General features: G+C 43.1%; 13 pseudogenes; all 13 read right to left on the bottom strand.

The window, feature by feature from the left end:
* Nucleotides 1-371: 371 nt before the first annotated feature.
* On the bottom strand, nucleotides 372-490 carry LOC142685849 (5S ribosomal RNA; annotated as a pseudogene).
* Nucleotides 491-557: 67 nt separating this feature from the next.
* Nucleotides 558-676, bottom strand: LOC142681838 (5S ribosomal RNA; annotated as a pseudogene).
* A 253-nt stretch (nucleotides 677-929) lies between these two features.
* Nucleotides 930-1,048, bottom strand: LOC142735079 (5S ribosomal RNA; annotated as a pseudogene).
* Nucleotides 1,049-1,115: 67 nt separating this feature from the next.
* Nucleotides 1,116-1,234, bottom strand: LOC142674233 (5S ribosomal RNA; annotated as a pseudogene).
* A 67-nt stretch (nucleotides 1,235-1,301) lies between these two features.
* On the bottom strand, nucleotides 1,302-1,420 carry LOC142694285 (5S ribosomal RNA; annotated as a pseudogene).
* A 253-nt stretch (nucleotides 1,421-1,673) lies between these two features.
* Nucleotides 1,674-1,792, bottom strand: LOC142714167 (5S ribosomal RNA; annotated as a pseudogene).
* A 67-nt stretch (nucleotides 1,793-1,859) lies between these two features.
* Nucleotides 1,860-1,978, bottom strand: LOC142735738 (5S ribosomal RNA; annotated as a pseudogene).
* A 67-nt stretch (nucleotides 1,979-2,045) lies between these two features.
* On the bottom strand, nucleotides 2,046-2,164 carry LOC142736221 (5S ribosomal RNA; annotated as a pseudogene).
* A 67-nt stretch (nucleotides 2,165-2,231) lies between these two features.
* On the bottom strand, nucleotides 2,232-2,350 carry LOC142735584 (5S ribosomal RNA; annotated as a pseudogene).
* A 67-nt stretch (nucleotides 2,351-2,417) lies between these two features.
* On the bottom strand, nucleotides 2,418-2,536 carry LOC142694684 (5S ribosomal RNA; annotated as a pseudogene).
* Nucleotides 2,537-2,603: 67 nt separating this feature from the next.
* On the bottom strand, nucleotides 2,604-2,722 carry LOC142733811 (5S ribosomal RNA; annotated as a pseudogene).
* Nucleotides 2,723-2,789: 67 nt separating this feature from the next.
* On the bottom strand, nucleotides 2,790-2,908 carry LOC142714156 (5S ribosomal RNA; annotated as a pseudogene).
* A 66-nt stretch (nucleotides 2,909-2,974) lies between these two features.
* LOC142714145 (5S ribosomal RNA) lies at nucleotides 2,975-3,093 on the bottom strand (annotated as a pseudogene).
* Nucleotides 3,094-14,255: the final 11,162 nt, after the last annotated feature.

Below are 14,255 nucleotides of genomic sequence, written 5' to 3'. Positions count from 1 at the left end.
GTCAACCGCAACACGGATTCCCAGACAGTCTCCCACACTGGTACTAGCGAGGCCTTAAGCTGTGTAACTTCTGCGATCTGACCAGAGCAGGGACATTCAGCTTAGAATAGTCATTGACATTAAATGCTTTAATCCATAGTCCTTTTTAATCGATTGTGAAACAAAATCTAAACGACATAATAAAAATTCAACCGCACCACGGATTCCCAGACAGTCTCCCACACTGGTACTAGCGAGGCCTTAAGCTGTGTAACTTATGCGATCTGACGAGAGCTGGCACATTCAGCTTAGAATGGCCATTGACATTAAATGCTTTAATCCATAGTCCTTTTTAATCGATTGTGAAACAAAATCTAAACGACATAATAAAAAGTCAACCGCACCACGGATTCCCAGACAGTCTCCCACACTGGTTCTAGCGAGGCCTTAAGCTGTGTAACTTCTGCGATCAGATGAGAACAGGCACATTCAGCTTAGAATGGCCATTGACTTTAAAAGTCTTAATCCATAGTCCTATTTAATCTATTGTGAAACAAAATCTAAACAACATAATAAAAAGTCAACCGCACCACAGATTCCCAGAGAGTCTCCCACACCGGTACTAGCGAGGCCTTAAGCTGTGTAACTTCTGCGATCTGACGAGAGTAGGCACATTCAGCTTAGAATGGCCATTGACATTAAATGCTTTAATCCATAGTCCTTTTTAATCGAATGTGAAACAAAATCTAAACGACATAATAAAAAGTCAACCGCACCACGGATTCCCAGACAGTCTCTCACACTGGTACTAGCGAGGCCTTAAGCTGCGTAACTTCTGCAAACTGACGAGAGCAGGCACATTCAGCTTAAAATGGCCATTGACGTTAAATGCTTTAATCCATAGTCCTATTTAATCTATTGTGAAACAAAATCTAAACGACATAATAAAAAGTCAACCGCACCACGGATTCCCAGACAGTCTCCCACACTGGTACTAGCGAGGCCTTAAACTGTGTAACTTCTGCGATCTGATGAGAGCAGGCACATTCAGTTTAGAATGGCCATTGACATTAAATGCTTTAATCCATAGTCCTTTTTAATCGATTGTGAAACAAAATCTAAACGACATAATAAAAAGTCAACCGCAACACGGATTCCCAGACAGTCTCCCACAATGGTACTAGCGAGGCCTTAAGCTGTGTAACTTCTGCGATCTGACGAGAGCAGGCACATTCAGCTTAGAATGGCCATTGACTTTAAAAGCCTTAATCCATAGTCCTATTTAATCTATTGTGAAACAAAATCTAAACAACATAATAAAAAGTCAACCCCACCACAGATTCCCAGAGAGTCTCCCACACTGGTACTAGCGAGGCCTTAAGCTGTGTAACTTCTGCGATCTGACGAGAGCAAGCACATTCAGCTTAGAATGGCCATTGACATTAAATGCTTTAATCCATAGTCCTTTTTAATCGAATGTGAAACAAAATCTAAACGACATAATAAAAAGTCAACCGCACCACGGATTCCCAGACAGTCTCCCACACTGGTACTGGTGAGGCGTTAAGCTGTGTAACTCCTGCGTTCTAACGAGAGAAGGCAAATTCAGCTTAGAATGGCCATTGACATTAAAAGCCTTAATCCAAAGTCCTATTTAATCTATTGTGAAACAAAATCTAAACAACATAATAAAAAGTCAACCGCACCACGGATTCCCAGACAGTCTCCCACACTGGTACTAGCGAGGCCTTAAGCTGTGTAACTTCTGCGATCTGACGAGAGCAGGCACATTCAGCTTAGAATGGCCATTGACATTAAATGCTTTAATCCATAGTCCTTTTTAATCGATTGTGAAACAAAATCTAAACGACATAATAAAAAGTCAACCGCACCACGTATTCCCAGACAGTCTCCCACACTGGTACTAGCGAGGCCTTAAGCTGTGTAACTTCTGCGATCTGACGAGAGCAGGCACATTCAGCTTAGAATGGCCATTGACGTTAAATGCTTTAATCCATAGTCCTATTTAATCTATTGTGAAACAGAATCTAAACGACATAATAAAAAGTCAACCGCACCACGGATTCCCAGACAGTCTCCCACACTGGTACTAGCGAGGCCTTAAGCTGTGTAATTTCTGCAATCTGACGAGAGCAGGCACATTCAGCTTAGAATGGCCATTGACATTGAATGCATTAATCCATAGTCCTTTTTAATCGATTGTGAAACAAAATCTAAACGACATAAAAAAAAGTCAACCGCACCACGGATTCCCAGACAGTCTCCCACACTGGTACTAACGAGGCCTTAAGCTGTGTAACTTCTGCGATCTGACGAGAGCAGGCACATTCAGCTTAGAATGGCCATTGACATTAAATGCTTTAATCCATAGTCCTTTTTAATCGATTGTGAAACAAAATCTAAACGACATAATAAAAAGTCAACCGCACCACGGATTCCCAGACAGTCTCCCACACTGGTACTAGCGAGGCCTTAAGCTGTGTAACTTCTGCTATCTGACGAGAGCAGGGACATTCAGATTAGAATGGCCATTGACATTAAATGCTTTAATCCATAGTCCTTTTTAATCTATTGTGAAACAAAATCTAAACGACATAATAAAAAGTCAACCGCACCACGGATTCCCAGACAGTCTCCCACACTGGTACTAGCGAGGCCTTAAGCTGTGTAACTTCTGCGATCTGACGAGAGCAGGCACATTCAGCTTAGAATGGCCATAGACATTAAAAGCCTTAATCCATAGTCCTATTTAATCTATTGTGAAACAAAATCTAAACGACTTAATAAAAAGTCAACCGCACCACGGATTCCCAGACAGTCTCCCACACTGGTACTAGCGAGGCCTTAAGCTGTGTAACTTCTGCGATCTGACGAGAGCAGGCACATTCAGCTTAGAATGGCCATTGACATTATATGCTTTAATCCATAGTCCTTTTAATCGATTGTGAAACAAAATCTAAACGACATAATAAAAAGTCAACCGCACCACGGATTCCCAGACAGTCTCCCACACTGGTACTAGCGAGGCCTTAAGCTGTGTAACTTCTGCGATCTGACGAGAGCAGGCACATTCAGCTTAGAATGGCCATTGACGTTAAATGCTTTAATCCAGAGTCCTATTTAATCTATTGTGAAACAAAATCTAAACGACATAATAAAAAGTCAACCGCACCACGGATTCCCAGACAGTCTCCCACACTGGTACTAGCGAGGCCTTAACCCCTTAAGGACGCAGCCTAGTTTTGGCCTTAAGGCTCAGAGCCCATTTTTCAAATCTGACATATTTCACTTTATGTGGTAATAACGTGGGAATGCTTAAACCTACCCAAGCGATTCTGAGATTGTTTTCTCGTGACACATTGGGCTTCATGTTCGTGGTAAAATTTGGTCGATATATTCAGTGTTTATTGGTGAAAAATTGCAAAATTTTGAGAAAATTTTGAAAAAATTGCATTTTTCAGAATTTAAATGCATCTGCTTGTAAAACAGACGGATATACCACCCACAATAGTCACTAGTTCACATTTCCCATATGTCTACTTTAGATTGGCATCGTTTTTTGAACATTCTTTTATTTTTCTTGGACGTTACAAGGCTTAGAACATAAACTGCAATTTCTCATATTTTTAAGAAAATGTCAAAAGCCTTTTTTTTAAGGTACCTGTTCAGTTCTGAAGTGGCTTTGAGGGGCCTATGTATTAGAAACCCTGATAAAACACCCCATTTTAAAAACTAGACCCCTCAAAGTATTCAAAACAGCATTTAGAAAGTTTTTTAACCCTTCAGGCATTTCACAGGAATTAAAGCAAAGTGGAGGTGAACTTTGCAAATTTCATTTTTCTTGCGGAATTTCAATTTTATTCATTTTTTTTTCTGTAACAAAGAAGGTTTTACCAGAGAAACACTACTAAATATGTATTGTCCAGATTATGCAGTTTTTAGAAATGTCCCACATGTGGCCCTACTGCGCTCGTGGACTAAAACACAAGGCCTAGAAGCAAAGAAGCACCTAGTGTATTTTGAGTCCTCTTTTTTATTAGAATATATTTTAGGCAGCATGCCGGGTTTGAAGAGGTGTTGAGGTGCCAAAACAGTAGGAATCCCCCAATAGTGACCCCATTTTGGAAACTACACCCCTCAAGGAATTCATTTATGGTTGTTGTTACCATTTTGACCGCACAGTTTTTTCACAGCACGTATTTGAATTGGGCTGTGAAATGAAAAAAATGTCATTTTTTCCAATAAAATGTCATTTGTGATCAAAATTTCTTATTTTCACAGGGAACAAAATGCTCAATTTTGTTGCCCAATTTCTCCTGAGTGCATCAATACCCCATTTGTGGCAATAAACTGCCGTTTGGGCCCATGGGAGGCCTCAGAAGGGAAGGAGCGCTGTGTGTTCTTTGGAGTCCAGATTTTGCTGCATTGGTTTTCGGCTGCCATGTCGCATTTGCAGAGCCCCAGAGGTATCAAAGCAATGGAAACCCACCAGAAGTGACCCCATTTTGGAAACTACACCCCTCAAGGAATTCATTTATGGGTAATGTGACCATTTAGACACCATAGTTTCTTCACAGAACTTATTTGAATTGGGCTGGGAATTAAATAAATATATATTTTTTCCAATAATATGTCATTTTAGCTCAAAAATTCTTATTTTCACAAGAAACAAAATACCCCATTCTGTTGCGCAATTTGTTCTGAGTGCCGCAATACCCCATTTGTTGTGATAAACTGCCGTTTGGGCCAATGGGAGGGCTCAGAAGGAAAGGACCACCATTTGGCCTACTGGGGATTTTCTAGTGTGAAGTCATGTATGCAGAAGCCCCTGAGGTACCAGTACAGTTGAAACCCGCAAGAAGTGACCCTGTTTTAAAAACTACACCCTTAAGGCATTCATCTAGAGGTGTAGTGAGCATTTTGACCGGAGACCTACACCCCATAAACTGTAATGTGGGTTCTCCCGGGTATGGCAATACCCTACATGTGGCTGTTATCAGCTGCCTGGGCACACAGCAGGGCTCAGAGGGGAAAGACGAGGGGGGATAAGCTGTGCGGAGTGCATCAGGGTAAGTAAAATTGGGGTAAATTATAAACCAAGGGATGTATGATAAATTTTAAAACACTCTTTCATACAGAGCTCTGGTTATTCGGGACACGTGTCACATTGATATATTGTGTCATCCCTTATCGCCGTCTTATAGCAGACTTTGCACCTCTTTTGACTTTTTCCCTTCTTGCCAGTTTGGGGAACTTCCCCTGGAAAGTGTTGCCGCCCTGGTACGATGCGTGTGGCCCCGCTTCCAGAAGTACTGGGTGCCCCCCCTTCTTGGTCCCTAAAGATTAGGTTCTTGATAATCACCTCTTGAAATTCCAGGAAAGTTCCCGTCTGGCCTGCACATCGACGTAGCACGTACACATTGTACAAAGCCATCTGTATGATGTGCCCGGCCAGCTTCTTATACCACACTGCATGGCGCTGTAGGGCTTCAGGATTTGATCTTACAAGTCCATCCCTCCCATGTACCTATTGTAGTCCAGGATGCAGTCTGGTTTGGGGGTGGCCTTTCCTTCATATATCCTAAACCTGTAGGTATACCCGGATGCACTCTCGCAGCTTATACATCTTCACGCCATACCTTGCCCTCTTACCCGGCAGGTACTCGCGGAATTGAACCCTCCCTTTAAAATGTACCAGGGACTCATCAATAGAAATACACTTCTCGGGGTGTATGCTGGGGAAAACAGGGCACTGGAACGGTCTAATAGGGGTCTCCGTTTATACAAACGGTCAAAACTGGGGTCATCTCAGGGTGGGCACGGCTCATTATCAGTATAATGTAAGAAGCGAAGTATTGCCTCATTTATTTATTTATTTTGGTTCCAGTTCAGTTCTGAAGTTGCTTTGAGTGGGCCTATATATTAGAAACCCCTATGAAATACCCCATTTTAGAAACTAGACCCCTCAAAGTATTCACAACAGCATTTAGAAAGTTTATGAACCCTTTAGGTGTTTCACAAAAATTTAGAGCAAAGTAGAGGTGAAATTTACATTTTTTTTTTTGACAGAAAATCCTCTTTATACCATTTTTTTTATAACACAAAAGGATTTATCAGAGAAACGCAAATTAATACGTATTGCCCAGATTCTGCAGTTTTTAGAAATATCCCACATGTGGCCCTAGTGTGGTAATGGACTGAAGCAGCGGCCACAGAAGCAAAGGAGCACCTAGTGGATTTTGAGGCCTCTTTTTTATTAGGCACCATGTCCGGTTTGAAGAGGTCTTGTGGTGCCAAAACATTGGAAACCCCCCAAAACTGACCCCAATTTGGAAACTAGACCCCTTGAGGAATGCATTGTAGTTTTCTTGGGGTGCATGCGGCTTTTTGATCAGTTTTTATTCTATTTTTAGGTGGCGTGGTGACTAAAAAACAGCAATTCTACTATTGTTTTTTTATTCTTTTTTTTACAGCATTCACCGTGCGCTATAAATAAAATATTCACTTTATTCTGCGGGGCGATACGATTATGGCGATACCAGATGTTTATAGTTTTTTTTATGTCTTATGGCGTTTGCACAATAAAATACTTTTTGTAAACAATCATTCACTTTTTGTGTTCGCTTATTCTAAGAGCCAGAACTTTTTTATTTTTCAATCAATAAAGCCGTGTGAGGACTTATTTTTTGCGTAACGAACTGTAGTTTCGATCAGTACCATTTTTAGGTACATGCGACTTTTTGATCTCTTTTTATTCCATTTTTTGGGAGGTGAAGTGACCAAACAATTGTGATTGTGGTACGGTTTATTATTATTTTATTTTACGGCGTTCATCGTGCGGGATAAATAATGAAATAATTTTGTAGTTCAGGCTGTTACGGATGCGGCGATACCAATTATGTATAGTTTATTTGTTTTTTATATATTTTTATTAATAATAAAGGACTGATAAGGGAAAAAGGGTGATTTTTACTTTTATTACTTTTAAATCTTTTATTTTCTTATTTTTACACATCTTTTTTTTACTTTTTTTTTACTTTATTACTTTGTCCCACTAGGGGACTTGAGGGCAGGAGGCCCTGATTGCAATTCTAATACACTGCACTACATGCGTAGTGCAGTGTATTAGAACTGTCAGCTACTCACTGACAGCAAGCATAGTGGGTCCTGACGTTGTCAGGACCCACTAGGCTTCCGTCTATGGCATAGCCGGACGCCATTGTTTGGTGTCCGGTTGCCATAGTCACCATCGCCGGCCGCTATCGCGTAGCAGGCCGGCGATGGCAGCTTAACCCCTAAAAAGCCGCGATCTCTATAGAACGCGGCTTTTAAGGGGTTAATCAGCGGGGACACAGCGATCGGTCCCCGCTGTAGGAGCTGTGACAGCTGCTGAACAAGACAGCAGCGTCACAGCTCCTGTATGTGTCGGGAGGACGGCCGAAACGGCCGTTACTCCCGTGACGTACTATTACAGCATGGAGCGCGAACGATACAGCTGCCATGACGTAATAGTACGTCAAGGAGCGGGAAGGGGTTAAAATTACTTAAAGCTCCAAACAAATCAAATTCCCTCATTACTGTCATGCCTATGGCCGCGGGCCGTTAGGCTCATTCACCTCTTGACGGCCACAGCCATGGATCTGTGAGCGCTGATCCCCGTCTCCTCCTCAGGAGACGCCAGCACTCACTTCCGCTTCTCCCGACCGGGTCCCGTAGGTCCTCTTAAAGGGCCAAGGCGCGCACCTTAATTAATGTACAAAATTAGCCCATGAGGCCCATGACTATAAGAGGGGTCCAGCCCCTTCCTGCCTTGCCTGAGCTTTGTTGTCGTTACCCTAGTCTGTCTATGCAAATGGTCTCCTAAGTGTTTTCCAGTTCCCAATGTGTCCCGTTCCTTCTACCTGTAACCTGCATCCTGTGCTATCCTGGTCAAGTGCCGTATTGAGTTGGAGTCGTTCTGCGCTGAGTACCACGCCTGTCCTGCTTCACCACGCCTGGTGTCCGCCTGCTGCCTAAGTCCCAGCTGAGCCTGTCTTGCTACTGTCTGAGCTACCACAGGTACACCTATACGAACTATAGACTGTGACCTGTGTCCTGTTGGCCAGCTGCCATACTGTCAAGGTGGTACGGCCCAGTGGGTCCACGTTCCCAATGTGACAATTATCACCGGCAGTCCAACTCTTGGTGAGAAGAGATCAATAGATCATTCGCATATAAAGCAAATTTATGTTGTTTATCCCCAATATGAAATAACCCTAATAGATTCATTATCTCGAAGAAGGTTTGACAATACCTCCATGTCCAAGATGTAAGGAAGAGGCAGAAGTGGGCATTCCTGTCGCGTCCCATTTTTATTCTTAAAAGGATCTGACAAAGATCCATTAATCCAAACTTGTCCCTGAGGACCATGGTAAAGAGACATAATTCTGGGATGAATGTATCCCCCAGACTTTGTAGAGTCGCCTCCAGGAACCCTCAACTCACTCGATCAAAGGCCTTTTTAGCATCAGTGAATAAAAGGCAAAGAGGGATTCCCTGGGAGCGAGCCTGAGAAATCAGGGACAGTGTTTTGATCGTATTATATCGTGCCTCACATCCTCGTACAAATCCCACCTCTTCCTTATTTATCAAGGAAGAAATATGAGGTCTCAGTGTAAAGCTAGCATTTTGCAGTAAATCTTTAAGTCTAGAATAATCAGGGATATTGGACAGAAATTTCCACAAACCGAGGGATCTTTGCATGGCTTTGGCAAAATTGTAATGTGTGCCAAGAGGAAAAAGGGCTAATCGCTAAAACCCCATTAAAAGACTCCAGCATTGAAGGGCCCAATACCAAATGAAAAACTTTATAGAATCTAGGAGCAAATACGTCAGGCTCTTACCAGTTTTAAGATCTTTAATCACAACATCCAATTCTCCCGTTGAAAGTCCTCCTCCAAATAAGAGATTGTCAGGTGAGAGTTTAGGTAGCGGATGTGCCTCAATGTAATCTGAATTTTTTTGTGACAATTGACCCTCAGGAAGGTCAACATACCTACCTTTAAGGTCAATCTCAAAAAGTCTGAGATTCCTAATATTACATTGTTCTCTTCGGATGTCTCTGATTTACAGTACGAGATGCCTTTCTTTTTCGCTGACAGTCGAGAGCCTCTAAATATTTGTGAGTTGAGATTCCTTCAAATCTTGGAAACCCTAAGTTTCCGACTTCCTTGAAGGTTAACTCATTTTTGGGCCTTTCCAGGGCAGATGGACCTCAAATTAGACCGTTCGGCTTTGATCGCAGCAATCAGGGGAATAGCGTCGGAGATGAGAGATGCTGAGTGCACACACACTTGTCAGGACACAGAAGCAGGGCAATGACTGTAGTATACAGCCGCAGCCCCGCTCTAACTATATTCATGTGTTACAAGGCGAAACTGTGCGGCAGCAAAGCTTCATATCAAAATACATAAAATAACGGTATTGAACCGTTTGAGGGTGCACAGTATGGAAGTTTCGATTCATCGTGCAACCCTACACATTTTCTTAATGAAATATATATTTCCATCTCTTTACTTTATTTTGGCAGCACTTCTGAAAAAAAAAATAACATTTTCAGCAATTTGGAAGACTTGCAATTTTAATAATTTTATAAATTTTGAAGTACATTTTGTTTTCCTTCACCAAGCCAAGTTGGCTCATAGGTGTCAGAATGATGGAACCCCCCATAAATGACCCTATTTTAAAAACTACTCCCCTTCAGGTATTTACTTATTAAGGGGTGTTAAGTATTTTGACCCACAGTTGTTTTTTGTAAGAATTAATGCAAAGCAGGTGTAAAAAATATAGAATTTCAGTTTCTTTCACAAATGTATAATTTTAAAGACTGATTACTTTGTAAAGCGAACATGAGAATGAAGAATCACACCCCAAAATATTTCACCCTGTTTCCCCTGTGTTCAAAAATACCCCCATTATGGTCTCAATCTGCTTACTAGACATGTGGCCAAAAAGAGAGGGAGCACCCTTTGTCTGTCAGGGCACAATTGAATCTAAGTAACATACCATGAATTTAGAGGCCAGAAATTACCCCATTTTAAAAACTAGACCCCTAAAGGTATTCATATAGTGGTGTAGTGAGCATGCTGATATAAAAAATGTTAAGAGGGAATAATGGGTATTATTTCAGACAATAATGTTTTCTTCAGATTCTTATTACATTTCCACATGAAATATAGGAAACAATGGTTAAAAGGTTATTTTGCTAGAAATATGCCACATGATTAAATTTGGGTGGCGTAGAAAAAAGAGAAGTGAAGCTGTGCATGCATAGACGCTATAGATGCATTTGCCTGTACATATGATTATGTCTTGTTAAAGAAGCAGTCGTCTCGTGTCTGTCATTTTGGACAGCATTTTGTTCTAATATAAAATTAGTCAGAGAGGAAAAAATAAACTACTGGAGTGATGGGCAATATTTAAAAAGAAAAATGGAGGAAAACGTATCCAACTATGTGGCAAACTCGAGTTTGTTCACAAGATAAAAGAACACATATAGGGCTGTCATGACAAGTGGTGTGTTTTTTTTTTTTTCAGTGACTGGTTGTACAACATCTGTTTAGTTCCAACCACTGGCGTAGCTATAGGGGTCGCAGCGGTCGCAATTGCGACCGGGCCCCCGAAGCCAGGGGGGCCCACAGCCCCCCGCACCAAATCAATAAAAAGTTACTATAGTAACGCGGGCCGCGGGCCCCTGTTACTATAGTAACAGACTGTACTTACCTTCCTGGTTCCGGATCGCAGCGGTGGTCCTGACGTCAAGCGCTGTGCGCAGCGCATGACGTCACAGCGCTATGCGCCGCGCACAGCATCGAGACGACAGAACTACCGCCGCGGCTGAAGAGGAAGGTAAGATTAGCCCTGACTGGCGGGGTCCGACTCCAGGGACCCGCCAATCAGCTGTTTTGAAAGGGCCGCAGCACTCGTACAAGAGCTGTTCCCCTTCATTCCGGTCACTTCATTCCGGTGTCGGCGATTCACAGTGTGAGCGAGTAGTGAAATGAAGGGGGAGCAGCTCTCGTACGAGTGCTGCGGCCCTTTCAAAACAGCTGATTGGCGGGTCCCGGGAATCGGACCCCAACACATCAGCTTATTGATGGCCTATCCTGAGGATAGGCCATCAATGTTTAGGGACTGCACAACCCCTAAGCCTACGATGTAGCAGGCTTAGGGGGCCCATGAGACAGGATCACAGATTGTGTGATGCTGTCTGCTGGGCCCTGTATCTAAGCCAATCACATGATAGGCTTAGATACATGGCCCATGTGTGATCCTGTCTGTGGGACCCTGTATCTAAGCCTACCACACTGTAGGTTTAGATACAGGGCTCCAGCACACAGTAATCTTATACTGTATAAGATTACTGTCTGCTGGACCCTGTATCTAAGCCTACCTTGTGGTAGGCTTAGATACAGGGTCCCACAGACAGTATCACACATGGGTCCTGTATCTAAGCCTAGCACATGTGTTACTAATCGTTTTTCTTGTGTGTTTTCTTACAGGTTCGGTCGTTGGACTACAGCGGATTCCAGGACTACTTCGATGACGGCTTTTTTTTTATTATCAATAAAATGGTTAATGAGGGTTGTGTGGGTTTTTTTTTATTTCAATAAAATATTTTTTCTATGTCTTTGTGTTTTTTTTAAAACTATATTACTACCGCCTTAGTAATGGCCGCCGGCTGATTGACAGCATCCATTGTTAAGGTGAGGCTTAGTGTTAGCCGGTGCAGAGGCTAACACTAACCCCATTTATTACCCCGGTACCCACCGCCACCAGGGGTGCTGGGAAGAGCCGGGTACCATCCAGTACCTGACCATCTGTAGTGATGGTCGGCCACTGGGGTGGCCGCAGGCTGGTATTATCAGGAGGGGAAAGGCCAGATACAGTGGCCCTTCCCACCCTGGTAATGCTAGGCTGCTGCTGCTTTATTGTAGCTGGCTGGTTATGAAAAATGGGGGGGACCACACGTAATTTTAAAAAAAATTAAATAAAAAATAATTGTAAAGAAAGATGTGGGGTCCCCCCAATTTTCATAACCAGCCAGATACAACACAGCAGCAGCAGGCAGCATTACCAGGGTGGTAGGTGCCACTGTTTTTGGCCTTCCCCAGCCTAATACTACCAGCCTGCGGCCGCCCTGGTACCTGACCGTCACTACAGATAGTCGGGTACTGGTTCGTACCCGACTCTTCCCAGCATCCCTGGTGGCGGTGGGTACCGGGGTAATAATGGGGGTTAGTGTTGGCGTCTACACCGGCTAACATTAAGCCCTCCCCTAGTAATGGAGGTTGTCAATCAGCCAGCGGCCATTACTAAGGCTGTGATAATAAAGTTTAAAAAGATACAAGCACATAGAAAAAATATTTTATTGAAGTAAAAAAACACAACCCTCATTAACCATTTTATTGAGAATAAAAAAACGCCGTCATTGAAGTCCTCGAATCCGAAGTCCAACAACCGAACCTGTAAAAAAACACAAACACACAAAAATAATCCGTAACACATAAAGAAGCAAAATTATTATTCTTACCTTTCCTGGGTCCAGCACTGGAGCCGCAATGTCAGCAAGCTGAGCCCTGTATCTAATCCAATCATGTGTGATACTGTCTGCTGGGCCCTGTATCTAATCCTATCATGTGTGATACTGTCTGCTGGGCTCTATATCTAATCCTATCATGTGTGATACTGTCTGCTGAGCCACTGTATCTAATCCAATCATGTGTGATACTGTCTGCTGGGCCCTATCTCTAATCCTATCATGTGTGATACTGTCTGCTCAGCCGCTGTATCTAATCCTATCATGTGTGATACTGCCTTCCGAGCCACTGTATCTAATCCGATCATGTGTGATACTGTCTGCTCAGCCACTGTATCTAATCCTATCATGTGTGATACTGTCTGCCGAGCCACTGTATCTAATCCTATCATGTGTGATACTGCCTTCTGAGCCACTGTATCTAATCTTATCATGTGTGGTACTGTCTGCTGAGCCACTGTATCTAATCCTATCATGTGTGATACTGTCTGCTGAGTCATTGTATCTAATCCTATCATGTGCGATACTGTCTGCTGGGCCACTGTATCTAATCCTATCATGTGTGATACTGTCTGCTCAGCCACTGTATCTAATCCTATCATGTGTGATACTGTCTGCTGGGCCACTGCATCTAATCCTATCATGTGTGATACTGTCTGCCGAGCCACTGTATCTAATCCTATCATGTGTGATACTGCCTTCTGAGCCACTGTATCTAATCTTATCATGTGTGGTACTGTCTGCTGAGCCACTGTATCTAATCCTATCATGTGTGATACTGTCTGCTGAGTCATTGTATCTAATCCTATCATGTGCGATACTGTCTGCTGGGCCACTGTATCTAATCCTATCATGTGTGATACTGTCTGCTCAGCCACTGTATCTAATCCTATCATGTGTGATACTGTCTGCTGGGCCACTGCATCTAATCCTATCATGTGTGATACTGTCTGCTCAGCCATTGTATCTAATCCTATCATGTGTGATACTGTCTGCTCAGGCACTGTATCTAATCCTATCATGTGTGATACTGTCTGCTGAGCCACTGTATCTAATCCTATCCATAGTTTATAGGGTCGTAGTGCTATAGATATGCTGTCTCCTATACACACATTTTTTTTGGGCGGACACATATGTATTGGGGCTATTTCCCCTGACATTTTAAGCCCTGAGGGTATGTTCACATGGCAGCGTCCATTACGGCTGAAATTACGGTGCTGTTTTCAGGAGAAAACAGCACCGTAATTTCAGCCGTAAAGGCATGTGCAGGCGTCTTTCGCAGCGTCCATTACGGATGTAAATGGAGCTGTTTTTTCATGGAGTCAATGGAAAACGGCTCCATTTACGTCTGAAGAAGTGACAGGTACTTCTTTGACGCGGGCGTCTTTTTTACGCGCCGCCTTTTGACAGCGGCGCGTAAAAAAAATGACCGTCGGCACAGAACATCGTAAGACCCATTCAAATGAATGGGCAGATGTTTGCCAACGCTTTTGAGCCGCATTTTCGGACATAATTCAATGCTAAAACGCTCGAATTACGTCCGTAAATAGGGTGTGTGAACCCAGCCTTAGTGACGCCCCGGCTGCTAGTGCTGCATTGTTGGGTCACTTAGGAGACCCAGCGATGCAGCTGAAAGCTGCGGACCGTCGGCCATGAGGAGTTTGCGGGGGGGGCCCAA

This window comes from Rhinoderma darwinii, chromosome 1 (genome assembly GCF_050947455.1).
Source record: "Rhinoderma darwinii isolate aRhiDar2 chromosome 1, aRhiDar2.hap1, whole genome shotgun sequence".
NCBI lineage: Eukaryota > Metazoa > Chordata > Amphibia > Anura > Rhinodermatidae > Rhinoderma > Rhinoderma darwinii.
The sequence above is the reverse complement of the archived record's forward strand: the minus strand, read 5'-3'. Positions and strand labels throughout refer to the sequence as shown.